General features: G+C 57.2%; 1 protein-coding gene across 6 annotated transcripts in view; it reads left to right on the forward strand.

Moving 5' to 3' along the window:
* PTPRN2 (protein tyrosine phosphatase receptor type N2) overlaps nucleotides 1-16,896 on the forward strand; it is a 799,963-nt gene that overhangs the window by 678,760 nt on the left and 104,307 nt on the right. The window lies entirely within an intron of this gene.

Here is a 16,896-nt window from a genome sequence, read left to right on the forward strand (position 1 = left end):
GGCCGGGGGCCTGGCCCCCGGCAAGCTGGAGTTCCGGGCAAGGCCTCCGATGAGGCTGCAGGTGGGGGTCTGCTCCAAGTGGCCGGTGGCCTCGAGCGTGTGGCCACGGGCCCCATGAGAGGCTCTGTCCAAGAGCAGCTTTCATGGTGGTGCCGGCTTCCCTGGGAGCAGGAAGGGTTTGAGACCTCTCGTCACCTGTCCGCCTTCCGTCCCTTAGACCCGTCACCCCGTCCGGCCCACCTCAGGCTGCCGGCCACCCAGCCATTCAGACTTACAACTATTTTGTACTCCCCCATGTTGCAGGCTTCCTGTGACAGATTTGGAATGTAAAAGCAGTTATATTCTTCTCCTTTATTTTAGTTTAAGGTCTTGCACGAACACTGCCATCGCCAGCCCTCTCCCAGGACCAGTCCTGTTCCAAAATAGCGGCTTAAAAAGTTATTTGATCACCTTGAGGTGTGAGGGCCCCTCCAGATTTCCTGTGGACACCCCATCCTTGGCTCGTAGGTGAGCACGCCTTCCGGAGAGACAGGGACCCAGCGGCGGTCACCCTGCAGGCTGGCTGAGGGGGCCAGGGCCACGGAGAAGGGGGGTGGGGAGCCAGTAACATGGATCGGACGGCACAATTATACTTTTCTGGTTGTGTATATTGCATTTAACATAAATCAATCTTTAAAGCCATAGGTGTGTAGAACTGATAAAAAGAATAAAAAGCAACTGTGTTTTTTCAAACACAATTACTGTTACTGAAGCATTACTCTAATAAGAATAGCTATTACTATTGTGTGGGGTGCTTGGGGGTCTCATGACGATGAAGGGAGAGCGGCCACACGGAGCCCCTGGGAAGAAGGCGGGGCCGGGGCCAGAAACGGAACTCCCCCCGGTAAGGTGGGGTGAGTGTTGATCGAGGTCATGGCGCTGACCAGCCTGGGCAAACCCGTTTGCCTCTCAAACCGGTTTCCTCATCTGTGAAACCGGCAGTGACCGTGCACAAGCCATGGGGTATCTGTGGGAGTTCTACTAGGCCGTCCACGGAGGAGTGACAAACAGCGCGCGTGGCTCGGCGTGCATATGCACGTTCAGTAAGTCGTGATCCACACGTGCGAAAGTATATACGTGTGTGACATGCTGTGTGTGCGTGTCTTACGTGTGTGTGTGAGATGGTAGGTGATCTGTGTGGCATGTGCATACATGTGCGTGGGAGGATCCTGCGAGATGGTGTACATTCATGTGTGATGCAGTTCGTGTGTGTGGTCATGTTTACATGTGTGTAGACGGTGTGTATGCCTGTGTGCTGGCATGTTTGGATATGTGTGTATGTGTGTGCTGGCACGTGTGCATATACGTCAGTGTGCCTGTGTGCTGGCATGTGTGCATATGCGTGTGTGTGCCTGTGTGCTGATGCGTGTGCATATACGTGTGTGTGTGCCTGTGTGCTGGTGTGTGCATATACGTGTGTGTCCCTGTGTGCTGGTGTGTGCATATACGTGTGTGCGCCTTGTGCTGGCGTGTGTGCATATATGTGTGTGCGCATGTGTGCTGGCGCGTGTGCATATGTGTGTGCGCCTGTGTGCTGGCGTGTGTGTGCCTGTGTGATGGCGTGTTTGCATATGTGTGTGCGCCTGTGTGCTGGCATGTGTGTGTGCCTGTGTGCTGGCGCGTGTGCATATACGTGTGTGTGCCTGTGTGCTGGCACGTGTGCATATACGTGTGTGTGTGCCTGTGTGCTGATGCGTGTGCATATACGTGTGTGTCCCTGTGTGCTGGTGTGTGCATATACGTGTGTGTGCCTTGTGCTGGCGCGTGTGCATATATGTGTGTGTGCCTTGTGCTGGCGTGTGTGCATGTACGTGTGTGCGCATGTGTGCTGGCGCGTGTGCATATGTGTGTGCGCCTATGTGCTGGTGTGTGTGTGTGCCTGTGTTCTGGCACGTGTGCATATATGTGTGTGCCTGTGTGCTGGCGTGTGTGCATATATGTGTGTGTGCTGGTGCATGTGCATATGTGTGTGCGCCTGTGTGCTGGCGTGTGTGTGCTGGTGCATGTGCATATACATGTGTGTGCATGTGTGCTGGCGCGTGTGCATATGTGTGTGTGTGCCTGTGTGATGGCGTGTGTGCATATGTGTGTGCGCCTGTGTGCTGGCGCGTGTGCATATACGTGTGTGTGCCTGTGTGCATATATGTGTGTGTGCCTGTGTGCTGGCACGTGTGCATATGTGTGTGTGTGCCTGTGTGCTCGTGCGTGTGCATATACGTGTGTGTGCCTGTGTGCTGGTGCGTGTGCATATATATGTGTGTGCATGTGTGCTGGCGCCTGTGTGCCTGTGTGGTGGCGTGTGTGCATATGTGTGACAGGACAACAAATCTGGACGTTCAAATACCCTGAAGGCGAGGGACTCAGTGTTGGGTTCGGGTGAGTGAAAGGCGGAGGTGAGAGGCACGGGGGCCGTGTCCCCCCACCTCCAGGGCAGACCCTGTGCGGAGCCAAGAGGCCCGGGCGCTCAGGAAGCAGGACCGCGTGGCTGGCCAGCTGGCGAGAGGGGAACCGGCCTGCAGCGGATCAGGAAGCAGTGGTGGAAGTGAATCTCATGGACAGAGGTGGGGACTCTGAGGAGTGAGGGTCACCACCGTCAGCACCTGTGGGGACCAGGAGTAAGGGCCAAGTCAGGGCTCCAAAGGAACAGGAGTTGACTGCTGGAAGGCAGGGTGGAGAAGCCTCCAGCCCCACCCGAACCGTGCCCGTGCAGGTCAGAGAGCCTGTTGTCACGGAAACCGAGAAGCCCCCACGGAGGAAAGGGAACTGGCGCTCTTCGGAGCTGAGACCCGGTGAGGTTTCTGCTCTTGCCTTGTCCCCTGGAGAAGCCGCCCACTCCGCGCCACCACGGCGTCATGACTTTACCATATTTGGGGCCTCACTCTTGTGAAACCGCCTTTCAAGATATATTCCTAATGGTAGGAAGTGATCTTTCTTTAAAGGTTGATTTCAGTTTTTAAAATGCGCAAGGGCCATCGGAGATAAGGATGAGGAAATGGGAGGTAATCAGGTTAACTAAGGTTTTGGAGGAACCAGAAGTCAGAAAGCATGAGAAGGTGTAAGACGAGATTCTAGTTTTGTTTGAGCATATTCCAGATAATTCTAAATGGGAATTTTAGACATGACGGAGAAAGGCTGAAGTGAACATATAAAAACTCCGCAAAGCGTCTGAATTGAGAGATATCCGGATAGATACATCCTGGATTTTAAAAGCAGTCCCAGTACACCAGAGCATCCTATGTCACCGATGCTGATTTTGTGACATACGTGCTAAAATGCCAACGCACGTCATGCCGCATCGACAGAGCAGATCTGACTATTTTTCATTCAGTTGGCTACTTGGTAGCTCTGGGTGCGTTCATACGGAATGCCAAAGCGCCACCGCCGAATTTTCCAGAGCGATCGCTGACCCTGCACTTTCCAGGATGGCTCCACGTGTGTCAGAATGACAGGCGACTAGCCGTTTCCAGCACTTGTGTCCCTGTTAGATCTAAGCGCATGCACACATATTTGCGGTACAGAATCGGAAAACACTCCGTGGCGACTCCAGAGACCAGGGCTCTGTCAGCCTGTGCTTGCATTTAACTGGCCGGTTCTCACACAGAACGGCAGGCATCAGAGTGTTCCTTAAAAGTATACGTAAACAGCACCACGGTGAATTATATCACTGTGAAATAAACACGATGTCAACTGTTGTTCGACTTTTAATTCCAACCCAACTTAAGGAAAAAAACTGTTTCCAAACAATCGCATGGACCTGTGGCATGCAACTGACAGAATGTATGAACACCTTCCGGCTGAAAAATGGAGAAAACCTGGGTGTTCTCCACAGCAGTATTTTGTTTCCCATCATCTGGAGGCGATGGCAAAGAAAAGTTAGATTCTTTTTCACGAAGCCAGTCCTTTCTAAGGAATTTTAGCTCAATTTTGTAAAGAATAAAATCTCATCATGAACATGTTATACACACACACACTATACTGAGCACCAACTATTAAATATGTATTTTTTAGCACTATTTTGCAGATAACTAAGGTTAGATCGTTACAAAGAAGCAGACTGAAAGGGCTCTACCGTCTAGATTCTAGAACCTGGAGGGTTAGCCTGGAGGGAGACTGTCTGTCTGCAGACATCTGTCCGTGCGAGCAGCAACGTTTCGGAATGCTACCTCTCCAGAGGAGCCAAGGAGGGCAGGAAGGCAACACTAAGTCTTTGCTTTTCTTGTTCTTATAGGAATTGCGATTTCAAAGTCTAAAAAGGACAGATAAAAATCCCTACATGTTTGTGAACCAATCTTTCAGGAATAAACTTTTGGTGAAATACATTTTTTTTTTGTTTGTTTTTCATAACATGGTTTCATGTTAGGCCATTGAAGAGGATATCAACTCTATTTTGTAAAAAGAAAAAAAAGTTCCTATTTCTGGACTTTAAAACGTGTAGGTCGATCTGAACACGAGCCAACGTGAGAACAGTTATAAAGGCTGAATAATGTCGGTAATTGTTTTTCAAAACCAAAAAAAAATGACTTGTATTTTTCTGTTTAGGGTACAGAATTCACATTTTTTTCTTGAAATAAAGGAAGACATTGGAGCCAATAATTTTGCCATTTCTCCATTCCTTTCCATTTTAAAGTGAGGATAACAATTCAATAGGAACATCTTACAGCCGGTGGCATAAGAAATGCAGGAAAACCACCCTGATGATTCTCCCCAGTCAGTGAATCTGTCCTCACTGCCAAGCAGGAGAGAGAGTGGGTGCCCAGTCTCCTGAAACGTAGGCCCCGTGCCCCACGGTGGACGTGTCTTCTTTCATGGTGGATAAGGACTTGTCACCGGTCTCGGATGCTTTTGCAAACACTGTCGTTGAAAACAGCTATTTATTGACAGTTTATGGACTCCAACTTAGAGCCATCTAGACCTAACCTGTGCACGTGTCTTCTTTTGAAAACGATCACAGCACCAGTTACCATCTCACTAAGAAGCTGACCAATTAAAACATCTTTGCTTTTCAAAATTCACTCGTTGACGTTTTTGAAATGTTATTGTCTTTAACATTTAACTATGCATGGAAATACCGCATACATATAACTACAATATTCAAGAGCACCTAATTTCATTGCGATAATTTAAAGTCATTTTTATAAATGATGTACAAATCAAAAGGATTTTAAATATAATTTGTGCACCATGATTACAAATTAGTACCTTATTTTTAAAACAAAATTGGTTTAGGTTTTCTGAAATCAAGCAGGTGTCCCAGAGGTGTTTTTTTTTTAAATAATTTTCTATCTAACCATATTATTTAAAATTCCTGAAATTTTAGGTGCTGTTTTGCTTAATAATAACCATGCTTTCCATGACAGTCTTTCTCCATTTTGTTTAAAAATACGTTTTCTCTGATAATAATTTAGAACATTGGAAATTTATCCTAATCACTTAAATATGTGATATATAATAGTTTGGTGTTTCTCAAATTGAAAATGAGATTCTTATCACAGAACATTAGGTTTTACACATAACGAATGTGAACTGCTCTTTGGAAGAAGTATTAGCAGGATCAACACATCCTTTCAAACTATTTATATTGTTTAAATATTTTGTAGATCTTGGGGGATTTTACATCCTCTATATTTTTTATTCATCAGTCAAACAGCCCTAAGTTCATATGAATAATGTACTCATTTATCACATATAAATGACTTCCATCAACGTGCCTCTCTACAGCATTTTGCATCATGTTTAAAAGTTTTCTCTGTAAATGTCACTGAAATCGAAAATTGAAATTTATTATTCAATGAAGTCTGAGCTCTCATGACAAAAACGAAACAAAACAAAAACCCCACCACCTAATATCATTCACTCTTCAAGACATTAGCTGAGTCTAGTTGAAAAGACACTTTGCTAAAGTCTTTTCAAGAATTAAAAGACACATTTTTCCTGCCCTGGAAATAAAGGATTTTAAAATAAAGGAAAATAAAATGGAAATCTGGTGGATTAATTTATCAGTTTCTGAAACAGGGGACTAAACGGATCAGCACCTAAAATACAAACGCGTTCTTTTAATGAATTCCCTGGGCAATCCGTTTATCTTTAAGCTCGGAGCTGGAGGGTTAAACAGGCGTCGACGTGGACCAAACGGCGCGGGGCGGGGGGGGGGGGGGGGGGGGGGGCGTGTTGAGGTGACCCAGCCAAAAAGAATAGGCTCTATGTCCACCAAGGTGTCAGCGAGGAGATGCACTTTGTACTTACAAATACCTGCATTAAGAGTTTAAGGCCCATCTAACCATTTAAAAAGTGACCAAAAGCGAACTCCAGTGGTATCACCCCCGCACCCCCCCCCCATTCTTCCTGAAAGCAGAGAAACCCAGGTAGCTCGTCCAATTCAGATTAAATTGGGAATGGGGCGCTTTGATGTTGGAAATGAAACCTTTGGGACCAATGAAAGACTACCTAAAGAAAATAAATTTATCTGTTTACTTACTTCTTTATTATGTCATCAGGTTTGTAAGGAAACAAAATAGTCTATCTGGCTTTGAGCTGCGCGCCCTGTCCTGCGCTCCAGCGTCCCCTGGGGTCGCCGACACTCTGCCACCATCCCCGGACCCCTGGATCACGCGGCCGGGCACCTCCTCTCGCTGCGGGAGAGCCGGGGCGGCCGCGTGGGGTCCCAGCCACCTTGGTGACCGAGGAGCTGGACGCCCCGGGATCCTCACGCCTGCTCGCGGTTCCTGGCGGTCGCGGTGAGAAGAGCGAGAGGGGCGTGCCCGCGCGGAGGGTGGCGGCCGAGGCCGCGTCTTGGGGACCGGGCCGGCCCGCCCCGGGAGCAACGCCGCGCGTCGCGGCGGGCTGGGGGCTGGCGCGGGGTCCCCTCCGGCACCGGGTCCCTCCTGAGCGCGGGTCCCGGCGGCCTAGGAAATAGGCGCAGCCTGAGCGGCCGCCCGGGCCCGGGGCCCCCACCCGCCGCGCCTCCCGAGGCGCCGCGCGGGGTCTCGGCGGAGACGCGCGGTCAGCGCCACTCCCCTGACGTCCCCGGTGCCCCTCCGGCCGGGCGCGGGCCCCGGGAGCGTCCCCCACCCCCGCGCCCCGCCCGTCGCCCCGCGCGGTCTCCCGGGACCCCACGGCGTCCCCAGCACCTTGGAGGCCGGCCCTCGCGTCCTGGAGGGGCCTTCCCTTCATCCGCCCCCCGGTGCTGAGTCCCCCACCCAGGACTGGAGAGGCGCAGGAACTCTGCACACGCGCGCGCGCGCGCACACACACACACACACACACACACACACACAGGCGCGCGCGCGCGCGCAGGCCGTTGCTATGGAGAGCCCGGTTACCAACGAGGCTGAGGGCGACACGTCCCCTCCTCCAGGCCTCCCTTCCCTGCCTGCGCCCCCTCTCCGCCGACCTCCCCCCTCGCCCCGCTGGAGCTTCCGGGGCCCTTCCCGCCTCCTCCGCGGCCCCAGCCCGCAACCCCTCCTCTCCTCTTTCCCCTCCCAGGGCCGCGCCTGGGGTCGCCCCAGAGGCTGGAGAAGTATGCCGAGGCCCCGGGCTCCCGGGGAGGGGGACAAGCCCCGAAGAGGGCAGCAGGAGGGACAGGAACCACCACCACTCAGGGCTTTGCCCGAGGAGGACCCCCAGAGAGCGGCTAGAGGCGCGGGTCTCTGGGGCTGGACGACCGGGAGGCCCAGCGGGCGGCCGAGCGCCGGCCCGAGGCGAGTTTGCTGGGGGTGGGAGGTGGGATTCTGCAGGCCCTGCCAGGCTCGGGGCTGCGGGAGCCCGGGGGCGTCCCACCTCGGGCCTGCTGGATGTTTGAGGGGGTCGCGGTGCGTGCTCTGCGGGTGTATAATCCAGCACAGTTTCCACGTTTGGCCTCCGCTGGACCTGCGCTTCTCGAAGCCTGGGAAGTCCAGCCCGCGAGGAGCGCCTCCGGGAGCTGATGATGGGGGCGCCACCTCTGTGCCCGGGGCTCTGTGGCGCTTTGGGCTCCCGGCAGCTGTAAACACCGAATCAAAGCAGAACTCGGCCTAGGCCTTGGGTCAGTGGAAGCGAGTTTTTAGGACACTTTTAGACAGAGGCAAGCACTTCGCAGGCACTCGACTCAGGTCTGTGGAGACCCCTTGCCCTGAGAGCCCTGGCCCCCGCACTTCCTGGAGGGAAGAGCCCGAGCAGGGGAGGGGTGGGGAGGAGAGGGGAAACGTGCAGGCTCCTCCTGGGCTGGCTGGCGGGGACTGGGGGGGGGGGGGGCGGGGGGGGCGGTGCAGCGGGCCCTGGAGGGGCCGGCTGTGGGGCAGGGCGGGGGGAGGGGGGGGCGTCGGGTTAGGAAGGGCCGCCGTCTCCAGCTGTCCCGAACGCAGGAACAATGGTGAGGCAGTGGGAGAGGGGGACTGGGAGGAGGGCGCCAGGGTTTCCAGAAAAGGAGAAACCACAGAGCCCAGCGCAGACTGTCATCTGCATGTGACAAGGTCTCTCCCAGCTCCTTTCTTCCTCTTGTTCCTGCAGCTGTGGGCCTCGGAGAGGGCATTGTCCACACAGACGTTGGGTTTCAGCGCCCGGCTCTCGGCTGCTCGCCTGGGGCGTCGCGCACCGGGGTGCCCCAACCTGTAGCTGAGACCGGGGATCCAGGGCTTGGGGAGAAAGAATGTGGGGGAAGGGGCCAGGGGGGCGCGTGATGGGGTGGCCGATTGGCCGAGGGAGGCCTGGTCGCCCCCCAGATTCCTGCCGGGTCAAGGAGCTCGGGAGGAGCGTTCGACTGGGAGCTCAGCCCTGCGGCGCCCCTGCGCTCCGTGCCGCAGAGGCAGTGGTCCAGGCCCAGCCTTTCCCCTGAGGGAGGCGAGGAAGGAGGCTGAGACGCGGTTTGCACCGCGGCCTCAGGCCGGCTCTGGTGGCAAAGTTCTCCTTCCCACGTCGGGCGAGACGCTTTGTACTCAAACTCCAGACCTGAACACTGCGAGTAAAGGGTGGGGTGGGGAGGGCATTTCCTCGCTTGCTTTTACTGGGGTAATTCGGTCTGCTTCAATTTGGAGAGCAAAGAGCCCCCCATGGCAAAAGTGGAAAAACTAACTGGAAACAATAATTTGCCCTGAATTTTTCTCTCGCGAAGAGTTTCCACACCCCCACCCTTCCCACCGCAGAGGTCATAGTAAGGCCATGCGGGTCGATGGTTCTCCCCTCTCCCCTGAGCGCTGCCCTGAACTTGCCCAGTTTGAAGTGCGCGGGAGCTGTGGAAGGGAACACGGCTGGAAAGAAAGAGCCGGCGAAGGCCCGGGCGTTGTACGAATGACTGACAAAGCCGATGTCCATTCATAGTCTCGGGCGGGAGAGGGTGTTCGGAGAGCCGCGGCCCCTTAGCCAATTGCTGTCAGCAACATGTGGGGGGGGGGGGGACATCGCTATAGCAACCGGTGGCTGGGCCGCGAGCCGCGCCGCCGCCGGCCGGGTGCGCGCCGGGCCGGATATAAGGCGGGGCGCGGCGGCCGCTCTGGATGGAGCTGCGCGCGCGACCGGTGGCCCTGCGGGGACTGTCCCGCGCCGGCCCCGCGCCCGTCCTCGCCGCGCCCCGGCCCCGAGCGCCTCGCCCCGGGGCCCGGCCGGAGCGGCGCGCACACAGTCCAGGGGAGCGGCGGCGCAGCCGCCGCTGGGGCCACCGCGCACGGCACCTTTGTCTACGCCGGCCTCCCGAGAAGTTTGTGGTCAGAAGCAGGATGGCCCCGCTCGACTGTGGATCGGGAGCAGGGAAACGGCTGGCTGTGGTGATGGCGCCGCCGCTGCCCGCGGCCGCCGCGCCCCGAGGCCGCTCGGCCCGGCGCACGCCCCCCCCTCCTCCGGCTCGGGCGCCGGGCGCCAGCCCCTCCGCAGGTAACCAGGAGCCCGGGGGCCGGGGGCGCGGGCATCCGCGGGTTTGTAGGAGAAAGGAGAGAGGCTGGGGTGGGGGAGGGAGAAAGCAGGAGGGACCTACGGAGGGCACCGCCGAGCGGGTAGGTGGTGGGGCGCGGAACCAGAGGCTGAGGAGGGTGGAGGGTGCGCGCGGGGGCTGGGCTGGGCAACCTGGGCGTCCGGAGAGCCCAGTGCGGGGGGCTAACTCAGACTGGAAGCAGGACACCTGTCAAAGGCTCTGGCTGGCGGGGGAGGTCTGAGGTCATCCCCCCAGTGGGTCAGGTTTGGACATCCCAGGGTGACCGCGTTGGTGGCAACTGTCCCACCCCCCTGGGCCCCTTGGAGACTGGCAGGACTGGGTTGGGGCCCTCGTTCTTGGACTTGTCCGGAGCCACCCCGGCAGTTCAGACCCTCAGGGAGAGAGGGGGGTGTGGGGGCAGCGGTGTGGGAACAGGAGAGGAAGCGTGGGGATGAGCAGCCAGGACGGAGGGGGGCCCACCGCCGGGGCATCTTCCTCCCAGCGCGTCTTGGGGCGCTCTTCACTGTTCTCTCTCTGTCCCGGAGCACACGTTGTGCCGTCGGGGCCTTTCGGGTAGAGGACCTGGGATGGGCACGCAAGGAGGGGCGAGCGAGGGGCAGGTGGGGCCGTGGGTGAGGCCGCAGGGTGCTCTGAGCGCCCCCCCCCCGCGCCCTCCCCCCACCAGTTAGAGAAATGCCTCGCTGTGGCCACCTCCCCTCCCCCAAAGGGAACCTGCGCTTTCGCGGACCCCCGAGGTGAGGCGGCCGCGTGCTCGCGGAGAGAAACTTCTGAAGGAGGGACTTCATTTCCTGCCTTCCTTAACTACCTGTACGGTTCTGAGCTGCAGCCTGCTTTGAGGGTCTAGAGAAGTCTGGAGACAGTCAGATGGACCCCAAAATTAGGGGGTAAAACCCTCAGCAGACTCTCCCGCCCTTTTGTGTCACCAGTGCGCTGAACGGGCCGCGCTCCACAGTGGGGGGGCGGGGGGGATGACTCTGTCACTGTCGCCAGGGCCCCGAAACGCGCGCCCAGAGGGCAGTGAGGACCCTGTCCGCGTTGGTCCCTGCGGGCCGGCCCTGCTGTTCGGGCCTTGCCGCCTGCCGCCTGCACCTGTGCGTCGGCCGACTCTGGGGTCCATTTCCCGAGCTAAGTCCGCTGACAGAGGCCCCAGCGCGGAGCCCGAAGCCTTCCCGCCTGGGGCCCGGAGCGCAGCTCGTCCACGTGGTCTCTGCCCAGCCACCCTTCCCCGAATTTAGACGCGAGCGAAAATGCGAGGTGAAGGTCTGTGTGCGCGAGGGGGAGGGAAGCGCATTTCTTTTTATCAACCCAAGAGGAAACGCCCCCCACCCAACCAAGTTCACCCACTTGGCTCCCGAGAAGGGGGTGGCCGTGGTGGGGGTAGCGCAGCAGAGATGTGCGCGGTGGGCCCTCGCCGCTCCCGGATGGGTGGATGCGGGCGTCGTTGGGGACGTGCGCGCGCGGCCCGCGGCCCGCGCTTTGTGGCGGGGAGGCCGGGCCAGGGCATTGTCCCCTTAGGGGAGGGGGCCGGGACCTCCTGGAAAGCCCTGCCGCGAGTACTGTCGGCCCCCAGGAGCACTGGCCCCTTTGTGTCCGGCGCTGCGGCCTGACCTTTCGGACCTCCGTGGGCTGCTTTAAGTAACTGAGCAGGAGGGACCGGGACCGGGAGGCGAGGAAGGCCCGAGGCCCCTGCAGCCGGACAGGGGGCCCGACACAGGCCTGCGCTCCAAGGAGCGCCTCGCCGGGGTCCCGACCCGCGACGCCGCCGGGCCAGGCCAGGATGGGGCTTCTGAGCCTCGGAGGAAGAGGAAGGGCATCCCGAAGGGGATTTGGGTCTTGCGGGGGAAACTCCTGCTTCACGACCACGGCGTCACCTACCCGAGGAAGCGCGTGTGTGCACGCGTCAGATCAGGCCTCGGGGACCCGACTGCGCGCGCAGAACACGGGTCGGGAGCGGGCGCATCAGTGCAGCGGCCGAGTAGGAGTCGGGGTGTAATAGAGACTCCAGCGGTGAATCTGAAAGACGGCCGGGGGCACGATTCCTGGGGGGGCCCATCTTCTTCGCTCTGTTCTCAGCTGGTCGCTCTCTGTTCTCCCCGAGACAATTTGCTGTGTATGAAGCTCTGCTAAAAATTAGTTCACACAAGGGTAGTCCTCCCCCTTTAAACATAAATATCGTAAATCTTTCCTGATGTCTTAAAACAGAGTAGTTCCCCAAAACTGATGTTTTGGGAGCGCTCAAAGGCGGCAAATAGACAGTTATCTTTTGCATATTTATTTTTGTCTATGCCTGAAAAAATAAACAAATGGCTTATTTTAAAACAAGGTATCCCCATTTATTTTTATTTAAGAATAATTATTTCTTGGACATTCTTTTCTCTTGCCTATCTAGGCTGGCTACTTGAATGGCAGATTTGCAAGTACAATTTCATCTGCACGAGGAACAATGGCTTTCACTTGCACAAAGGATTTCTCCCACCCTGGATTCAGACCGAAATGCCTCTTGCTCTGATAATAGCTTCTGAAAAGATTTTGTAATGCAGAGAATTAATACATGATTATTTCCGCCTGACTTCTCTCATTTATGAGAATTCTGTGGCAAATTCCAAATTAAAAATAGTTCAGTTAACAGCTTTAAAAAATACTTTTAAAATATTTTAAGACACCCCCCCCCCCATATTTTTAAGTTCGGTCATTCCCATGGCCTGAAAACCATTAAAATTTTTTATCTGCCTTAAAGTGATCATATGTTTTCGTGAATGCATTTTAGCAAATCTAGCATGAAACTCTCAAATAATTCTAAAATCATTCATCTGGGAAACCAAAGACAGATTTGTTATAGCAACTCATTAGTAGTCTCTAAAATCAATTTCTAAATTTTACAGGGAAAGGGATGTTGACAATTACAGTGACGTAAGAGTGCAGAGGGACAGCGTTTCCAAAACAGATTCTTTAGGAATGATTCGGACGAAAGCATCCACATATCAGAAGTTTCCTACTAATAAACTTAAATGCCTGTGCCCATAAATTTGGGGTACAAGTGTATTTTCAAATCAAAGTCAGTGGCTTAGGTAACAGACTGCTATTGTCAGCTGTTTACGACGCACAGTCTTGGAAGAATACTCAGATTTTCAATTTTGTTGCTACCTGTCAACAAATACTTGTTAGCATAAACTTTCGTAATTGTGCGGCTGCCTTAGTTCTCACAACCAAGTTTGGGTATAAAATGTTCTCTTTTTTTCTCTTCTTTTCTTTTAAGCTCACCACATGGACAGCTAAAGAAAAAAAGTTTTGAAGATATTTTGCCATAAATGGCTCAGAAGATCATGCAAAGGAAGCCCCATGCACCTCCACTCACAAGCGCAGATCAAAATAGTTTAAGTAGGTCAGGACAACGTCTGTAGATTCCGATTTCCATGAGCGACCCACAAATTGCCTCTGGTCGCATTTATTTCAAATCACAGCGTTTGCAATATTTTACATTCCAAATTCAAGGAGCTGCAGGTGGAAATGGTTGTGCAGTCAAGACACATCTAACCTGATGTAAAGTTGACTTAATTATTCCTGATTATTTTTTTAAACCTCGTACTTCTCCTGCACCTGAAACTCCGCATTCAGCGTTTGTGTGTGTGACCCCGCATCCCAGGGCCCACAGCCGTCCCGGCCCCTTGTGCGCCTCTCTCTGCCGCCATCCGGAAGGAGGGGTTCTGCTTCTAAAAGATGCCTGACTGTACGTGTCTGTCCAAGTCATAAATATTTAAACATTATTTTCTTTCAATTTCCAGTCAAGACTGACAGGATGCCTCTAATTAGTCGTGGGCTATTAGGCGGGGCCCAGGACAAAATTGGGGGATCGCAGACGGGTTCAAGTCGCTCGGCCTTGGGGAGCAGGGACCCAGGAGGGGAGGGGCTGAGGCCCACCCCGCCCTGGTCACACCTGCAGCGGGGCCCTGGCTCAAACTCACGCTCATTTTTTTTCTCTTAAAGCTCTTGGTTAGCAGGGATTGGAAGTTTTGTTTGTTTTCTTAATTCCACAAAAAGAAAGAAAATAAAATAATCACGAAGATTTTAAAACCCAGTCACTATGCCAAAGAAGGAATTCACCTGCTCTAATTTTTTTTTAATTTCCATAAATTTTAGTTTTTTCCGGGTTTCTTAAGACCTGACTTGCAGCCAGCAACAGTTTTTCCTCCCGCTCGACCCTCCCGCCCGGCGCTGGGTAGGTCGGAACCACTGGGGGCGGGGGGAGCGAGGAAGAGTGATTTTTCGGGCTCTGGCTGAGATGCACCCCCCGCCCCCGCCCCCCCCCCCCCCCCCCCGGGCCGGCTGGAGGGACGTTCCCAGCCCGGCTCTAGGGTCCGGCAACCTCAGCGTCAGAAGCGCGGCGGCGGGTCCGTCGGCCCTAACACCGCAGTCCTCCTCTGGGTCACACCCTCTTCTCCCCCACGCCCAGGCTCGGGAGTCCTCAGCCTCACCCACCCCTCCCCTGGCTGCAGGATTGGGATTGCGGATAGGCTGCGGGAGGTACGTCTGGGCGCCTCCCTCCCAGCCTGGGACCGCGGTGGCCCTTCTCCGCGGGAGAAGGTTCCAACACAGCTTGGAACCAGGAGAGACCATAGAAAATGGGACTCAGTGGGCACCGGGTCACGTCCTTTTCCCTCCCCTGCATCCCTTCTACTCCAGCAGCACCTGGGACCCAGCGGGGGCTGGGCAGCTGGGAGGAGGGAGAGCGGGATCCGGAGAGGAAGGACCTCAGCTCTGGGAGCAGTCACTCTCCTTGACGTTTTTCTTTGACCTTTGAGTCCACTCCACGCGCGCCGCGAAAGAGGCACTGTTCCCCTACCCGCGCGTGCCGAGCGCATCGTGGGTCACGGTGACCGTCGGTTTCCTGGGGCAGGAACCCAGCCGGCCGGGGGCGGCGGTGTTCGGGCCACTCTGCCTCCTTGAAAAGAGCTTCGGTGCGACCTCTTCCTCGCCCGAGGCCTGGGCCAGCAGAACGTGTGGGCGCCGCGCCTGCCTGCATGGCCTCTCACCTGGAACCGAGTGACAACCGGGCCGCCTCTGCGCCGGTTCCCCGGCGAGCGCCCTGCGCAGCGGGACCTCGCGTCCCCGACCGCCCGGCACCCACAGTCCGGGCCTTGGCCCCTGGCGCGCGTGCGACCGTCCGTCGGGTGCGCACCGACGCGCGCACCACACTTCGAGGCGCGGCGCGTCCTCTGGAGCCAGCTGGCCACCCCACGCGTGTGCGCTTCACGCCGCCAGGCAGGAAGGTTCAGGAAGTCCCCGTTCCCGGGCGCCGTCAACCACGTGGGCGCGAGGGGTCCTCCCGAGGCCTGGGCGGGATTCCCCCGCGCGGGAGCTTGGACTAAGCGGGGACGCGGGGACCCACAGTCGCCGGCACGGAGGGCGGGGTTGGGGGACGCGTAGTGAAGGCCGGGCGGGCCGGGCCCGGGCGGGGGGACGGCCGGACGCCCCTCCTTCGGCCGCGCCGCCTCCTTTGTTGTCCCGGCTCGGTCTGCCGACGCGAGGCGGTCCCGCGGGGGGCGCGGGGGGAGCGAGCGGTCCTCCTGGAAACGCCCCCCCCACCGAGGTGCCGGCAAGGCCTCTTTCGGGGGGCGGAGGGGCCGCCGCGAGGGGGAGGCCGCCCCAGCCGCCGGACGCAGTCAGGGGACGGAGACCCCGGCCCGGAGCCTCGCGGGCGCCCAGGGGCGCTGACCTGCGCGCCGCGCCGGGGAGGTCGCGGTCCCTCCCGCCCCGTTGGGCCGCGCCGCGCCGGGTGGGGTCCTCCGGTTTATTTATGGGGCTGCGGCTCTCGCCCCGCGCGGGGCGGGGACAGGGGTGCGGAGGGAGCGCGGGCGGCGGGGGTGGGTCCGCGGCTCCAGGAGCCAGAGCCTTCCGGAGGCAGCAGTGCCGGCGCGGAGGGAGGGGCGAGCGGGACGGAGGGGAGGGGTCCGCGCCGGGGAGGGGGGGTGGGGGGAGAGGAGACCGCGGGACCGCAGCTCCGGCCCCTCGCGCGCCCCTCCTGCGCCCCTGCCCCTCCGGGTCCCTCCCCCTGCGCGCTCCCCCCTCCCCAGCCCCCTCCCCGCCCTCCCCACCCTCCGTGTGCCTCCCCGCCGGTTGCCAGCCTCGCCGTCCTCCTCGGAGCCGGGCGTCCAGGCAAGAAAATTCGGCGTCTTTTCTCATTTAACCCGCGTTTCCATTAACTCGGTCCCGGCACCAGCTAATCCGCGGCACCGAAGGCAAAAGGAGGCTAATTAATGACCAGCTTTTCCAGTCAAGACCGGCGGTAATTGCTTTGGTGGCCTTTATGATTACAAGATAAAAATGGCCCGGCCCGACATAAGAGGCCCTGTGTACACTCGGAGACGAAGAGAGATAATGAATAGGCCGGCCAGGCGTTCATGGGGAAAAATCCATTTTGTTACCACGCGAAATTAGGTGGTGGAAAGGAGTTTGCTAATTGTTCTCATCTTGTAGCAACCGGGACCGAGGCGGGGCGTGCGTTTCCATTCATTGCCCGGGGGGTGGTGGGGGGCGTGCTGGCCGGAGCCGCTTCTCACCGCGGCCGCTGCACCTGACTGAGGACGAGGCTGCCCCGCGAGCACCACGCTCCTTGAGCCCGGAGGGGACTCCGGAGAGATGCGCCCAAAGCCTGCCCCCCAGACAGTGGGACTCTGATGCTTTGTCTCCCCATTTTCCACACCGCCGGGAGGCGGCCTCCTGGACCCCGGCCTCCCCAGCGCCCCGCAGCTCCTTCCCAGGAAAAGCGTGAGGTGCGCGGCGGCGGTCTGTGTCCCGCGGGCGCGCACGGAGGGTCCCAGGTCGGTGGGGATGCCTCGCCAAGTGTCCTCGGAGGCACCGCCCCTGCTGTGTCTCCGGGAAGGTTGAGGTGAAACTTTCAGAGATCCTGCCCCTCTTTTGTGCTGTGCGCTGTAGGGTTGTTTGACGTCTCTGTGCCCCAG

This window comes from Acinonyx jubatus, chromosome A2 (assembly GCF_027475565.1).
Source record: "Acinonyx jubatus isolate Ajub_Pintada_27869175 chromosome A2, VMU_Ajub_asm_v1.0, whole genome shotgun sequence".
In the NCBI taxonomy this organism is placed as follows: domain Eukaryota; kingdom Metazoa; phylum Chordata; class Mammalia; order Carnivora; family Felidae; genus Acinonyx; species Acinonyx jubatus.